The 14213-nt window shown below is 39.4% G+C and overlaps 1 long non-coding RNA gene across 1 annotated transcript; it reads left to right on the top strand.

Annotated features, from left to right (window-relative positions):
* Positions 1–5220: 5220 nt before the first annotated feature.
* Positions 5221–13964, top strand: LOC103879839. The gene is made up of 3 exons (XR_640611.4): positions 5221–5499; positions 5863–5972; positions 12583–13964. It is a non-coding gene; the product is annotated as an uncharacterized LOC103879839 (long non-coding RNA).
* The last annotated feature ends 249 nt before the right edge of the window (positions 13965–14213 follow it).

The raw sequence follows: 14213 nt of genomic DNA on the forward strand, positions 1-14213 counted from the left end.
ATTTATTACATAATGAAAAATTATATATTGTTGTATATTATATTTATTATGTAACATATAATTATATATAGTTGTATATTATTTTTATTAAAATTATATATAGTTTTATATTATATTTATTACATAATGTATAATTATATATAGTTGTATACTATCTTTATTACATAATGTATAATTATATATAGTTGTATATTATATTTATTACATAATGTATAATTATATATAATTGCATATTATATTTAATAAAATTATATACAGTTGTATATTAATTACATAATGTATAATTATATATAATATCATATTATATTTAATAAAATTATATACAGTTGTATATTAATTACATAATTTATTATAATATTTGAGTATATATATAGTTGTATATATTTATTACATAATGAATAATTATATATAGTTGTGTATTATATTTATTACATAATGTATAGTTATATATCGTAGCATGTTATATTTATTACCTAATGTATCGTGATATATAGTTGCATGTTATATTTATCACGTAATGTATCGTGATATATAGTTGCATGTTGTATTTATTACCTAATGTATCGTGATATATAGTTGCATGCTGTATTTATTACCTAATGTATCGTGACATATAGTTGCATGTTGTATTTATTACCTAATGTATCGTGACATATAGTTGCATGTTGTATTTATTACCTAATGTATCGTGATATATAGTTGCATGTTGTATTTATTACCTAATGTATCGTGATATATAGTTGCATGTTGTATTTATTACCTAATGTATGCGTGATATTATAGTTGCATGTTGTATTTGTACCTAATGTATCGTGATATATAGTTGCATGTTGTATTTATTACCTAATGTGATATATAGTTGCATGTTGTATTTATTACCTAATGTATCGTGATATATAGTTGCATGTTATATTTAATTCCTAATTTATCATGATATATAGTTGCATCTTCTATTTAATACCTAATTTATCATGATATATAGTTGCATATTATATTTATTACCTAATTTATCATGATATATATTTGCATATTATATTTATTACCTAATTTATCATGATATATAGTTGCATATTATATTTATTACCTAATTTATCATTATATGTATTTATATATATTTATTACCTAATTTATCATTATGTATATTTATATATTATATATATTTATTACATAATTTATAATTATAATTTGTATAATTTAGCCAGGAAATTCAAAAATACCTAGTGAGAATATAAAAATAGGTAGGATTTTTCCATTTTAACCTTTTCCCCTCTGATTTTTTAAATCTGGAGAATGTGCTACCACTTAATATTAACAGAAGAAAACTCATAAATGGTCATCTTAGTTTATTGAAGAGTAATATGACTGAATTTTTAAATATTACATGTATTTTTACTCCTGTTTTCTGCAGTATAAATTTTCCTAATTTCCATAAAAAATAAAATGCATTCATGTTTTATTGTATTCCACAAAGATCATCCTATTTACTAATATATATTCATTGTACTATGAAATCCCTGAATTTAAAAATATTCAAGAAATGTTTCGCTATTTGCATTCAAAGATTATATATTATACACTTTGATACTATGAAATTATATAGAGTATACACACAATATTTTAAATTTTGTTCCACTAGCTTCTTTCCAAAGCATCGAAAGGAATTATTTCTCCTTGACAGCCTGTATTCCTGTATAAGAAGTACAAATCTGCAATTGTCCTCAAGGAGAAAATTGGCAAAACATTATTGTTGTATGGTTTATTCTATATCTACTTCACCACTAAAATAATTTTGAAATAAAATCTTCACATCTGTGAAGAACATGAGTTAAGCTGCCTTAAAATAAAGTCCTGGGTCAGTGCTTAGAGGGAACATACATCAGTATAATCATTTAGCTAAAATGAATAACATAATGGAATTTTATAAACAAACTGTTTAAACCATTACGAAGTCTTATTATTTTATTCTACTAACTCACAGAACAATAAAGTTTTTATTTCTGAGAATAAAAATGTTATATAAATTTTCAAATTCATTTCTAGTTCTGCTGTTTACCAATATTGCCATACTGAAACAAAGCAGCATATTAAGCAATATATAAATATATTAAGCAAAGAGAGCCTCACTACCTTCTTTTCCTCTTTAGTTCTAAACTCTTGTTTTGGTCTGAATCAGAATTTGAAAACTAATCGCTTTCTGCTGGGGCCAATGGCAGCCTGGGTTATTCAAATTTGCCTCTCATGGACAACAGCTCATCATGCTGGATTAATTTTTTAAAGTTTATAGAAACATCAAAGAACCAAAATAATATAAGGAATTACCTGTCTAAAACCAGAAAGGTAAGCAGAAGCCAAAGTGAACTTTGCTCCGAAAAGATTTGATAACCCAGATTTGAAGGTAAGCTGCAGTTTCGACGACGCAGAGGGAGGGCAACAGAAACAAAGAAGTCCAGGTCCCACCAAAGCTGGGAGTCTCCCCAGAGCTGCCCACCAATCTCAGCCGCACACACATTTTGCTGGGTCCCTGCAGGGATACACCCTCGGAGTAAACCTACATGAGTTACCAGCTCCACTCCCTCCACCCACAGGGCACCGTGGGGGTCTATTGCCTTGGTACTGAATAAAGTAGGGGAAAAGCATCCCTGAAAAGACCCCCTCACCATCCCTGGTGGATTTCAGCCTATATTCATATCAGCAACGTGATCCAGGAAACCTCAAACCAAGAATTTAGTTTAAAATAACATCAGAAATCTCAAAAACGTTCGGGAGAAAAATGAAACTTTACTGAGTGGCATTAAAGGAAATCAAAGCAAATGGAGAACTCTGGTACGTTCATAGATTGGTCTTGGAGATGTGGATGTAACTCATTCCAGAGATGAGAGTGAGCAAGGAGATCTTTATGAGCAAACAGGTGGCACTTTTTCCTGCTGAACCTAAACCGTCAGCTGCTGTCTTGGCAGTGTGAGACTGGGATCCACACAAAAACGATGGTAACTGGTCCCAGTGATGTCTGAGTCCCAGTGAAACAGTGCTTGAAGCCAGCTCTGCAGTCTTGGGGACAAAAAATTTCCCTTTGCTTTTGAGCTGGTTTATGTTGGGTATTATTGACTCTTGTGACTCAAGGAGTCATCACCAGTGCACACCCTAATTATAAAGAGTTTATACAGAAAAATGTGAAGAAGGAAATTTAAAATCACCCCAAACCCCACTGCCCCAAAATAGTCATTGTCAACACACTGGCATTCTTCCCTCTAGATTTTCATGTGTATGTGTAGAAACCTATTATTTATTCTTACAAAATTGCTGGCATACTGCCTGTTTTGTATCCTGATTTGTTTCAGTTAACATTGTTTTATATAACCCTCATTTGTTGAATAGGCTTCAAAAATTATTTTAAGAAATGTATAAATTTTCATTATGTGAATATGCCAAAACATAATAATTGTTTTATTATTATCCTACTTTTTTTTTTTTTTTTTTTTTTGTAGAGACAGACTCTCACTCTGTCGCCCAGGCTGGAGTGCAGTGGCATGATCTTGGCTCACTGCAACCTCTACCTCACAAGTTCAAGCAATTCTCCTCCCACAGCCTCCCGAGTAGCCGGGAATGCAGGCGCACACCACCATGCCTGGCTAATTTCTTTGTATTTTAATAGAGACGGTGTTTCACTATGTTGCCCAGGCTGGTCTCAAACTCCTGAGCTTCCGCCCACGTTGGCCTCCCGAAGTGCTGGGATTACAGACATGACATCCTACTCTTTTTTTTTTTTTTTTTGGTTTTTCCCAAGTTTATTAATTGAAGGTATCACTTTTCAGAGAGTGCTAGATTTATATAGTTTCTAATCCAAACCTCTTGCCCTATTAGTGCCCAGGCTTTGTCTCTTGTCCCTTTTTTCTTTTTTTACAAACCTTAACAAACCTGCACGTTATCTACATGTACCCTAGAACTTAAAGTATAATAAAAAAAATTAAAAAAATAAAAAAAAGACATCCTACTCTTTTTAAGTAGCTGTTGAGTTTGAAAACTACTCCACTAGCAGAAATTTAGTAAACCATTTTTGACTCCTGGGACTCTGTCCTATTATGAGCATCGAGGATACAGAAATAAAAATCCCGATAGTCAAAGTGCACCTCGTGGGTTAGGGACCAGCCATTCTGACTCGAATGAAACCCACACCATCCGTGTAGGGAGAAGCACAGGGTCTGCGTCGACTGTCTACGTGACCCTTCTTTTATCTCTGCTATTGCTAGGGAAAAAACTGGGAATAATTATACAACCTTACTAGGTGAATCCTTTATTTAAAACAAAACAAAACAAAAACAGTGATACTACTTTAGTCAATAGCACTTCATCATAGTGGCAAATTAATGAGTTTACAGCAACTAGAATTTACTGGAATTCTTTCTACTTTGAAAAGCTAACAAAAAAAGAAATACAAACTAAGTAAAACGTGCCACCTTTAGAAATTTTTTTAATGATGATTTGTAGTTAGGAAACAGAGTTTATATAAATTTGCAGGTATTCACCTTGACCCTGAATGTTTTTATTTCTATTTTTATTCTATGAAAAAATTTAAAATTTGTACAGTTGCTTTTCAAGGTCACAAAAGAATAGCTTTTTGATCAGTATTATTATTTATACCAAATTCTGAAAAAAATATATAATAATATGTTAGATTGTACTATATTTTATAATTAAAGGCACTTTCACTACAATTTTCCATTGTTGTTCCTTATAATATCTTGAGGTTATTATTTTCATTGAGATGAAAAAATTGATGTGGAGAGAATTTATAAAATATGCTCAAAGTCATACAACTAACTACATGGCAATGCTAAGGTTGGAACCCAGGTGTTCAGACTCTTAGATTTTTACTTTTAGGTGGCTATGGCTCCTGACCTTCTAAAAGAGCGACATTCACAAAAAAGTAAGTTAGCCTTTCCTGAGCCAAGTAAAGAATAAGAATCCATCCTTGAATGTGGGGAGCTGAGAGCAGTTCTGAAGATGAAGCTTTCAGCCACCCCGTGGACCTTGTAACTTCCTTCCTGCTCTTTCTCCTCCTCTGGTAAGAATGGGTGAGATAGAAGAGTTCTCCTAATCCAGAGTGTAATTAACCTCCACTGCATTCCTCTTGAGAAGCACAAGTTCTGGCCAGCCAACAAGTGGTCTATTTAAAGTAAGAAAGATAAAGGGTGAAAATGGAAAGGTAGCCTGGCAGGTGGGGGGCCTCCAGTGTCCAATCTGCTGTCCAACCAGCTGAGCTCTTTTCGCCCTGGAGTGGGGGGATCCTGTTTTGTTATTGATAAGTTCTTGTTGTCTTTTGGACAGCCGCTTGCAGGGGAGAGATCCAGCACAATTGCAAGGAAATGTATTTCGTTTTTTGGAAGTTTAGAAAGTGGAACAAAAAATGATTTGTCTTCCAGATCCATTATTTATGTAGGAAAATGTGTCTATTAAGAAGAAGGAAATTCTTTAGAAGAAGGAAATCACTTCATTTAACTGGTAAGACTATAAAATGCTTTCCGGAGATAGTATTGCAATTTTTAACTTCTGAGTGAATTGAAAAGTCCTAGAAATAAGCAGAATTTTCAGAAAATGTGGTTGCCAACCAATACGCCCACAGCTTCGTAGAACTAGATCGGAAGCCTCACATATGACCTGCTATGGCATGAAATGTAAATCATATGAGGCTGCTGGAGAAGTTTATACTATAAATGGTTAGTGATAAGAACGTGAATTGAACCGTGGTCTTAGGTTTGCAGTTGGCTTGCATGGCTTTTACTTTCGGGGCCTCTTTTTTAAAAAAATCAACTCATGTGAGTTCCAGAAAATAACAATATCTCATACTCTCTGTTTCCAATTTAGTTTAATTTAATAGATATCCACATAATGAAGATGCTGAGAGATAGACCTGAGGACAAAGAGGGGGAAGGAAGCTCCAGGATGGAGCTACTTGTGACCCACGCTAATCTAAGGTATTACTATTTGATGTGTCTTCTTCAGGATCAACTAGAGAACAAGAGTACACCAGAAAACGATTCTTCTCCTCACTTGAAAAGCAAATGCAAGTTGTTATACTGTGCAATAGGAAGCACTATGAAGAAATAGCCAGGACCTAGCATATCTTAAATTTTAAGGGGAGGAGGGGGAAACGCCCCCTCCAAAAACTAAGTGACTCAGAAAAGCAGGAGATAGTCACCAAAAAGTTTGCTTGTTTAAGAATGGATAGGGGAACAGGATTCACAGCTATAGTCAGTATTGCAAACGGGAAGTGTGGACAGATGGGAGGCAGAGTCCACCCAGCATCTTATCAATCCCAGCAGGATTACCGCGGGCCTCCAGGATGGCTCCATGGAGTCCCACCTTCCTCTGCATGTGCCCTGTGTCATCTCTTCCCATAGCCAAGCCTCAATCAAATCCCTGACCCACAGAAACTGCAAGGGGTAAATATTCACGGCTGTTTTCAGCCACTGGATGCTGGGGTTAATTTGTTACATGGCAATAGATAACTAACACAGTGGTGCAGTGTGGGAACAAGGTCAAGAATGAGGGATTGCAAGCCAAATGGCTAGGTAAGCCCTTGAGAACAGTCATATGAAAAATCTGAGAAAACGTCTGTGCAAATTAGATGGGGGTCACTCTCACCTTGCTTTGCGTAGGAGGAGAACAAAGCTCTGAAGACTTACTACCCAAAACAGATTCCTCAGAAAGTCTGGGGAAACCTGTGTTCTCACCAAGTCTACCCACTCCATGGAAAACATGATCTAACTGTTATCTCAAGATTGGGACATGATGCAATGCCAGGGTTTCTTTCCCTGGTTAACTCCCCCCAGTGTTGCTAACATACAGTTCTGTCAGAGAGCCTGGTCAACCCGAGTCAGGGTTAGGTACCCCCTTCCCAGCACCCTGTCTTTTCCCTTGCATGGGACTTTTTTGGTTTTGTAATTGCTCTTTTACTTCTCTCTGGCCTGTGCTGGGCTCCTGAGCCAGTCCTGGGAGGAAGGGGCCATGTGGCATTGACATGCCTGGCAGCCTGGAAAGAAAGCCAAGGCTGTGAGAGGCAAGGTGACCTCTGCGTGAGGTCAGTTCAGCAGGCCGGTGACACACAGAGCAAGAACTGGATCTTTCAATGCTTAGCGCAGCATTCTTCCTGCTAAGCCACACAGTTCGTCGCTACTTTCAAGCAGTGTTTAAAAACATGAGATCTAGGCCGGGCACAGTGGCTCACCCCTGTAATCCCAGCACTTTGGGAGGCCAAGGTGGGCAGATAACCTGAGGTCAGGAGTTCGAGACCAGCCTGGCCACCATGGTGAAACCCCATCTCTACTAAAAATACAAAAATTAGCCAGGCATGCTGGCGGGCGCCTGTAATCCCAGCTACCTGGGAGGCTGAGGCAGGAGAATTGCTTGAACACAAGAGGCAGAGGTTGCAGTGAGCAGAGATCGCACCACTGCACTCCAGCCTGGGTGACAGAGTGGGACTCCATCTCAAAAACTAAAAACATTTTTAAAAAAATTTTTTTAATGCAAAAATTAGCTGGGCATGGTGGTGTGTGCCTGTAATCCCTGCTACGTGGGAGGCTGATGCAAGAAAATTGCTTGAAGCCGGGAGGTGGCGGTTTCAGTGAGCCGAGATTGTGCTGCTGTACTCCAGCCTGGGCGACAAGGCTGAAACTCCATCTCAAAAAACAAAACAAAACAAATAAACGTGTGATCTAAAGGAAGGATCTAGAAGGCATGTTCACGTGGTCATTTTCATGGGTGTCAGCAGTCTCCACTGCATGTACATACAACTCCTTTGAAAACCTTTCTTCAGATTGGTAACTCAGCGTCTTTTCTGTCCTTCCCTGTTCCCATGTAACCTCACTGCTCAGTTCACTCAGGGGTGGCCGAGGCTTTGAGGGCAGTGTCCGGAGCTAATCTATTTGAAAAACCCCTCCTGAAGTCAGGGAGCGCCTTCCCTGCTTCTCCTCTGTTGTCCTTGACAATCACTCTTAATTGGTTTGCACCAGTGCTCTGAAATCTTCCTAGTTTACAGTACTGAGAACTTTTTGAGAAACAAGCATAAATGCTCCTTAGTTATCAGCAGGGAGGCTTGGCCCTCAGAGATTGTGATCAAGCATCCAAAGTCCATCGAATGGTAACACATTTCCCTGCCAATCCCCAGTCCCCAGCCAGAGCTGTTTTGCAGGCAGGGGAGCCGGGGGACTGACAGAGCCCCCAACGCACGTGGCCATGTGATCCACTGCCTCAGAAGGCCCCAGGAAATTTGGTAAACTTGCTACGGCTCCCGGTGTAAATGTACAGCTAATGGTTACAACTGAGATTTTCATGGCATATCTATAAAATAAAGAACTTTTACATCTTGTAAAACTGAGCAAGTGTGGTATTTCCCAGAGCAATAAATTCAGCCGTTTTCCTCCCAAGAACTTTGGAACTTTGTTAACCAAAGTAAACCACACTATGCACAGGGCTGCCGAGATGAAACAAAGGAACGTATTTTTAGTTATGTTTCTCTTTAAGGAGATTTACCACATTTCATTACTCTGCTGCCTACTATTGCTCAGTGGTCCCTAAGGAAATAAGTAGATGAAATTGAGAATAAAAACAACATAAAGGAGGATATTCAATACCCCAGGTTGCATATACTCAATCGGGTCACACAATGATTAAATTTACCTCTAGTTAACCTGATTTCAAGTGCGGTTCAATTCTGGGGCTATGAAAAACAGAATACTTGCTCTAAATTACCAGAAAATATTTATATTGAAATATGTAGTTTTGAGTTTCCCTGCTGTATAGGAATACTAACACACAGAAGGCAGGTTCTACTTTCAGAGATCACTGAACATGGCATTTGCCATCAACTTCACAACTTTATTTGGCCAAGGAGAACATTAACCTGCACTCCTCACTGATCACCTCTTCACACACGTGTGTACACACACACCCCCCATCTGCAACATCTCGGCCCTGTCGTGTCTAGGAAAGAATATAGATTTCCATCGTCTGATGGGAACTGTGACATTTTGACAGGCAGCTCCATTTAGATTTAGTCCTCCAAAATTTTGCGAACCTTGAATGTGTTGTCACGTTGTTTGGAGAGAGGCTCCAAATTGTGGAAAATCTGCGTAGGTCAAGAGAAAGAATTTTCAGACCCTTAAAGCTGATGATATAACCAGGCTGTGGAATTTCTTCCTGGGGAAAGGGAGGACTGGGGTTTCCAAATCAGATTGGTGCTGTCTTGCCTGAACTGGTTTTAACTAGTAATTCTGCAAGGAAAGTATGGAGATGCCCCAGGTGTCCCCTCAAGATTCCTCAAGCCTGCCTGCGGTTGACTGAGTCACAGGACACAGAACAGAAAGGGATCTTCCTCCTTGTGAGCCCAGAGCCTCCACTTGGCAGGGAGGGAGGTGGAATATGAGGATGCCATGCAGTTCCCACTCACACGATGAATATGAGCAAATACCACGATGTCACTTTGTGTATTTCCATCTTCCTCTTGTTTCTTTTAAAAAGTTTTTATTGTGAAGAGTATCATGGATTCAAGAGAGTTCATGCAGTCATATGTACAATTGAAAGGATAATAGTGAATAATAATGAAACAGAGACCTTGCACTCTCTCCCAGGCTGAGACAGACCCCCGCAGGCACCGCAGAAGCTTCCTAAGGGCTCTTCCAGGGGTCGCCCTTGCTTTACTTTAGGGTTTCACCACTGATGTATCCATCTCTATACAGTACATCTGAATGTCATCTAAATGGACTCAATACTGTATGTGTTTTTCTGTGACTTTTTTCTTTTTTTCAACATTATGTTTTGAAGTTCAACCATGACAATGCCTTAGTTGTAGTTTATCCATTTTCCTTTAGATATACAATCTCATCATATGAATCTACCGTAATTTATCTACTCCACTGTTGAAGCAATTTGGATCATCCCCAGTTGTCATTGTCATTAGTTTGTTTTTGTTTGTGTGTGATTTGCACATGCGTAAGTTTCTCTGGACACTAGAGGTGAAAGTGAAGGGAGGGCTACCTTTAAATTGAAGTGGCATTTGAGCCGAGTCCCCAGCAGTAAGAAAGAGGCAGCCACATGAACAGAGCAGAGTGCTCCAAACAGGAGCGAAGCGTGCCAAGGCTGCGGTGAGAAGCTTGGGGTGCTAGAGGAAGAACAAGAAGGCCCTAGCGGCCAGTGCATTGGGAGCCCAGGGGAAAGCCGTAGAGATGAGATCTAAAAGGCAGACCAACGCAAGATCACACAGACCAGTCAAGGCCGGATGCAGTGAGTGGAGTACAGGGGCTATTCTGGGTAACATGTAGGGAATGGATTATACTTGTACAAAACAGAAGGCAGGAGGGCCATTAGGAGGCTGTTGAAATAATCCAGGCAACATGCAATGGTGGCTTAGATAAGAGGAGCCAGAGATGGAGAGATGAGAACGAACTGAAAACTTTTGGAAAGAGAGAGATGCCTTTGTTGCTGGGTTGGACATGAAGGGTGAAAAAAAAAGAGAGCAATTGAGTTTGAGTCCTGAATTCCTGCCTTGAGAAACCAGGTGACTGCAATGGTGGGTACTGGAGATGCGGAAGGCTAGGGGAAAGGCAGAGGTATTTTAGAGATATCAGGAAAATAAAACTTTTGTGTTAGCGATATTAGGTTTGAGATGCATAATAGACACCCAGAGAGTAGCTGGCGGGCAGTTACGGCGCCGCCTCTGAGAAAGGTCTGGGTTGGAGAAGTCAGCATGGTATCATCAGCAGATCCCTGGTAGTCAAAGCCATGGGAGAAAATAAGATTACCCCAGGAATGTCTAGAAAAGAAGAGGTCCAAAAGGAAACCCTTAAGTACTCTCAACAGTTTTTAGACCAGATGAGGGAGAAAAGCCAGCAGAGGATGCAGGGGTGAGAGGAGAGGCAAAAGGGTTGGGGTGGCAGAAGCCAGGAGCTGAGAGTGTGTCTGGGAAGCCAGGAGCTGAGAGTGTCTGGAAGGAGGGTTTGCGCTACTGAATGCTGCCAACGGGCTAGAGAAGATGAGGACAGAGGCGTGGATCTGATCAGCAATGGGTGGTCACCTTGGAGAAAGCAGTTTTAATTCAGGGGTAGGGGACGTACCTGGTCAGCATGCATGGGAGTGAACACTGGGTAAGGAAATGGGGACTGTAACCAAGATCAGATCTTCCCATAATAAGTGTAGCTTTCAAGGGAGCCAGGGATATCAGGGTAAAGCTGGAGGGGAATGCAGAGTGAGAAGAGGGCTTTTGTTCGTTTGTGATGGAGACTATTAGAGAATGTGTGTGCAGATGGGAAGAATTCATGGGAGAGGGAGACATTGCTGGAGCAGGAGAGAACGTGGCTAACTGCAGGGATGAGGTCCTGAGAAAGCAAAAGATGGCCCAGAACACAAGAGGAGAAGGGGACCTGTGATTCAAGCCGAGATGCTCACACAGAGTAATTTATATTAGTAAAAAAAGTAGGAGCAACCTAAACGTGCAACAATAGAAAAATAGTTGTTTAAAAAGTTATAGCATATCCACAAAATAGAAAGTTATAAAAATTACTTTTTTTTGAGACAGAGTCTTGCTCTATCGCCCAGGCTGGATTGCAATGGCATGATCTTGGCTCACTGCAACCTCTGCCTCCAGGGTTCAAACCATTCTCTGGCCTCAGCCTCCCAAGTAGCTGGGATTATAGGTGCCCGCCACCACGCCCAGATAATTTTTGTATTTTTAGTAGAGACAGGGTTTCACCATGGTAGCCAGGCTGGTCTCGAACTCCTGACCTCATGATCCGCCTGCCTTGGCCTCCCAAAGTGCTGGGATTACAGGCATGAGCCACTACGCCTGACCAAAAATCACTTTTTTGGGTTATGATGTATGTGAAAAAAGTAATCTACAAAAAAATTCTAATTTTGAGAAGAAAAATACACATCTGTCTGTACATGTACAAAAAGTATGAAAAGAAATGCATCAAGACATTACCAATGGACTGGGAGCAGTGGCTCACGCCTGTAATCCCAGCACTTTGGGAGGCCAAGGCGGGCAGATCATTTGAGGTCAGGAGTTGAGGCCAGCTTGACCAACATGGTGAAACCCCACCTCTCCTAAAAGTACAAAAATTAGCCAGGTGTGGTGGCGAGCACCTATAATCCCAGCTACTTGGGAGACTGAGGCAGGAGAATTGCTTGAACCTGGAAGGCGGAGGTTGCAGTGAGTCAAGATCATGTCATTCCACTGAAGCCTGGGCAACAAAGCAAGACTCTGTCTCAAAAAAAAAAAAGACAGTACCAGTGATTATTTTGTGTATTATTTTGGGTGACCCATTTTTAAATACTTTTAAAAAGTGTCCAAACCATCCATAATGAATGTGAATTATTTGTATTATCAAGGAAAAGATCATTCATATTATTGTTTTTTTAAAAAAGGTGGTACGAGGCACTGCATTTTGTCTTCAGGCCGGATAGCTATTTCGTTTTGTTTGATATATGCAAAAATACCACAGGAGTGATAGTGTTAAATTTAGGTTAATTCTACTTCGATTTTCTTGTCTTATTCTTACCTTATCTGTTTTATCTCCTTTGTGGCTTTAGGCCTGTTTCACTCAGAGATGTCACATTATGGCTTGTGCCGTTTCTAGTGCACTAGGAAACCTCCCAGATCCTTTTGAACATGCGAAGCTAAAAAGTAAAGAGTCCAGTCGGAAAAGCCTGACAGGAACCTGCCAGATAACTTCACCCCAGTGGCGCTCATTAAAGGGGGTGACTACATTGGAGGACCCTGTACACTTCCAGGGAATCCCAGTAACATGTTTAACTGAGAAATGACAGTTTTAAGGAACTGAAGCCCCCAAAGCAGATCCATTTTCTCAGTGATGAATACTTCAGTAGCTACTGGAGCCAGGACAAGTGGCTTCTCAGGAACCTCATGAGCCCCCAACAGAATTCAGGGCTGCTATTAAAAAAGAAAGACAAATGGATGCTGGGAGATGCCCAATGTTGACTGCGAACTGTGATCCAGGAAAGCTGATCTTCTCAACCTGTAACCACAAACTCAGTGGTCATGTTTCCAGTAAAATAGGCTTTCACTCATTTGTCAAATAGATATCAAGCACTCAATAAGTGCCAGAAACTGTGCAAGGGGACAGATAAACAATCTGATACACAAGACGAGACCCATCTGCTAGGGAAGACAGACAATTAAAGAAATCACCAGCATAGGTTAAATGCCACCACAAAGGAAGTACAATGAGCTAGAACGGAAGCATATAGCAGGACCCAGGCTTCCAGAAAGAAGAGAAATTCCATGGGTGGGAATTAGCAGGGTGAATTGGAAATAAGAGTGGTCAGGCAAGGCAATGTCTGTGAGATGGCCCAGAGAAGACCATGAGAGCTTTAAGGAACTAGAGACATCAGTAAGGCTGAAGTGCAAGGAGAAAGTAGTGGTGAGAGGCGCAGCTGACCAGAAAGAACTGGGGATTTGGGATTGGATATGACTTAAGATAGGAGGATCTGGAGGCTGTGACAGCAGGACAGAGGGAAGGAAACTGATTAAGAGTTGTTTAGGAAGTACCATTGACAGGACTTACTATTAACTGAATATGGTAAAAGCTTAGATGACTGACGTTAGACTTTTCTTTGCCAATAAAAGCATGAAATGCTATAAATATTTCTCACATCACTGCTTTAGCTATATCTCATGGTTTTGACACATTATATTTTCATTTTCATTCAGTTTAAAATACTTTCCAATTTCTGTTTAGAAGCTTATTCATTTCCAAATATTTGTGGCTTTTCCATATATTATATCTTTCTCTTATTGCTGTTTAGTTTTATTCCACTGTGGTTATCTATTTTAAATTTATGTAAGCTTATTTTATAGCCCAATGTATGATCTGGTGTAGCAAATGTTTTATGAGCACTTATGAAAATATGTATTCTGCTGTTGTTGAGTAAAGTCATCTATAAATGTCAATGAGGTCAATTTGATTAATACTGTGTTTGAGTCTTTATATTCTTACTGATTTTTTATTTACTTGTTCTATAAATTATTCAGAAATTAGTTTGATTCCCTTGAGGTTTACTTATAAGCTTTTTTGGGCCTAGAGTAGCCTTTATTCCAGGACTGATTTGACTCTTCTTCCAAGTCATGGTCTTTCTGGGGCTTGTTCTAAATGCCCCATATATTCAGTGAGGTCTCTCTCTCTGGCTAGAGGGAACTTGAG

The sequence above is a fragment of the Papio anubis genome, chromosome 19 (assembly GCF_008728515.1).
Source record: "Papio anubis isolate 15944 chromosome 19, Panubis1.0, whole genome shotgun sequence".
In the NCBI taxonomy this organism is placed as follows: Eukaryota; Metazoa; Chordata; class Mammalia; order Primates; family Cercopithecidae; genus Papio; species Papio anubis.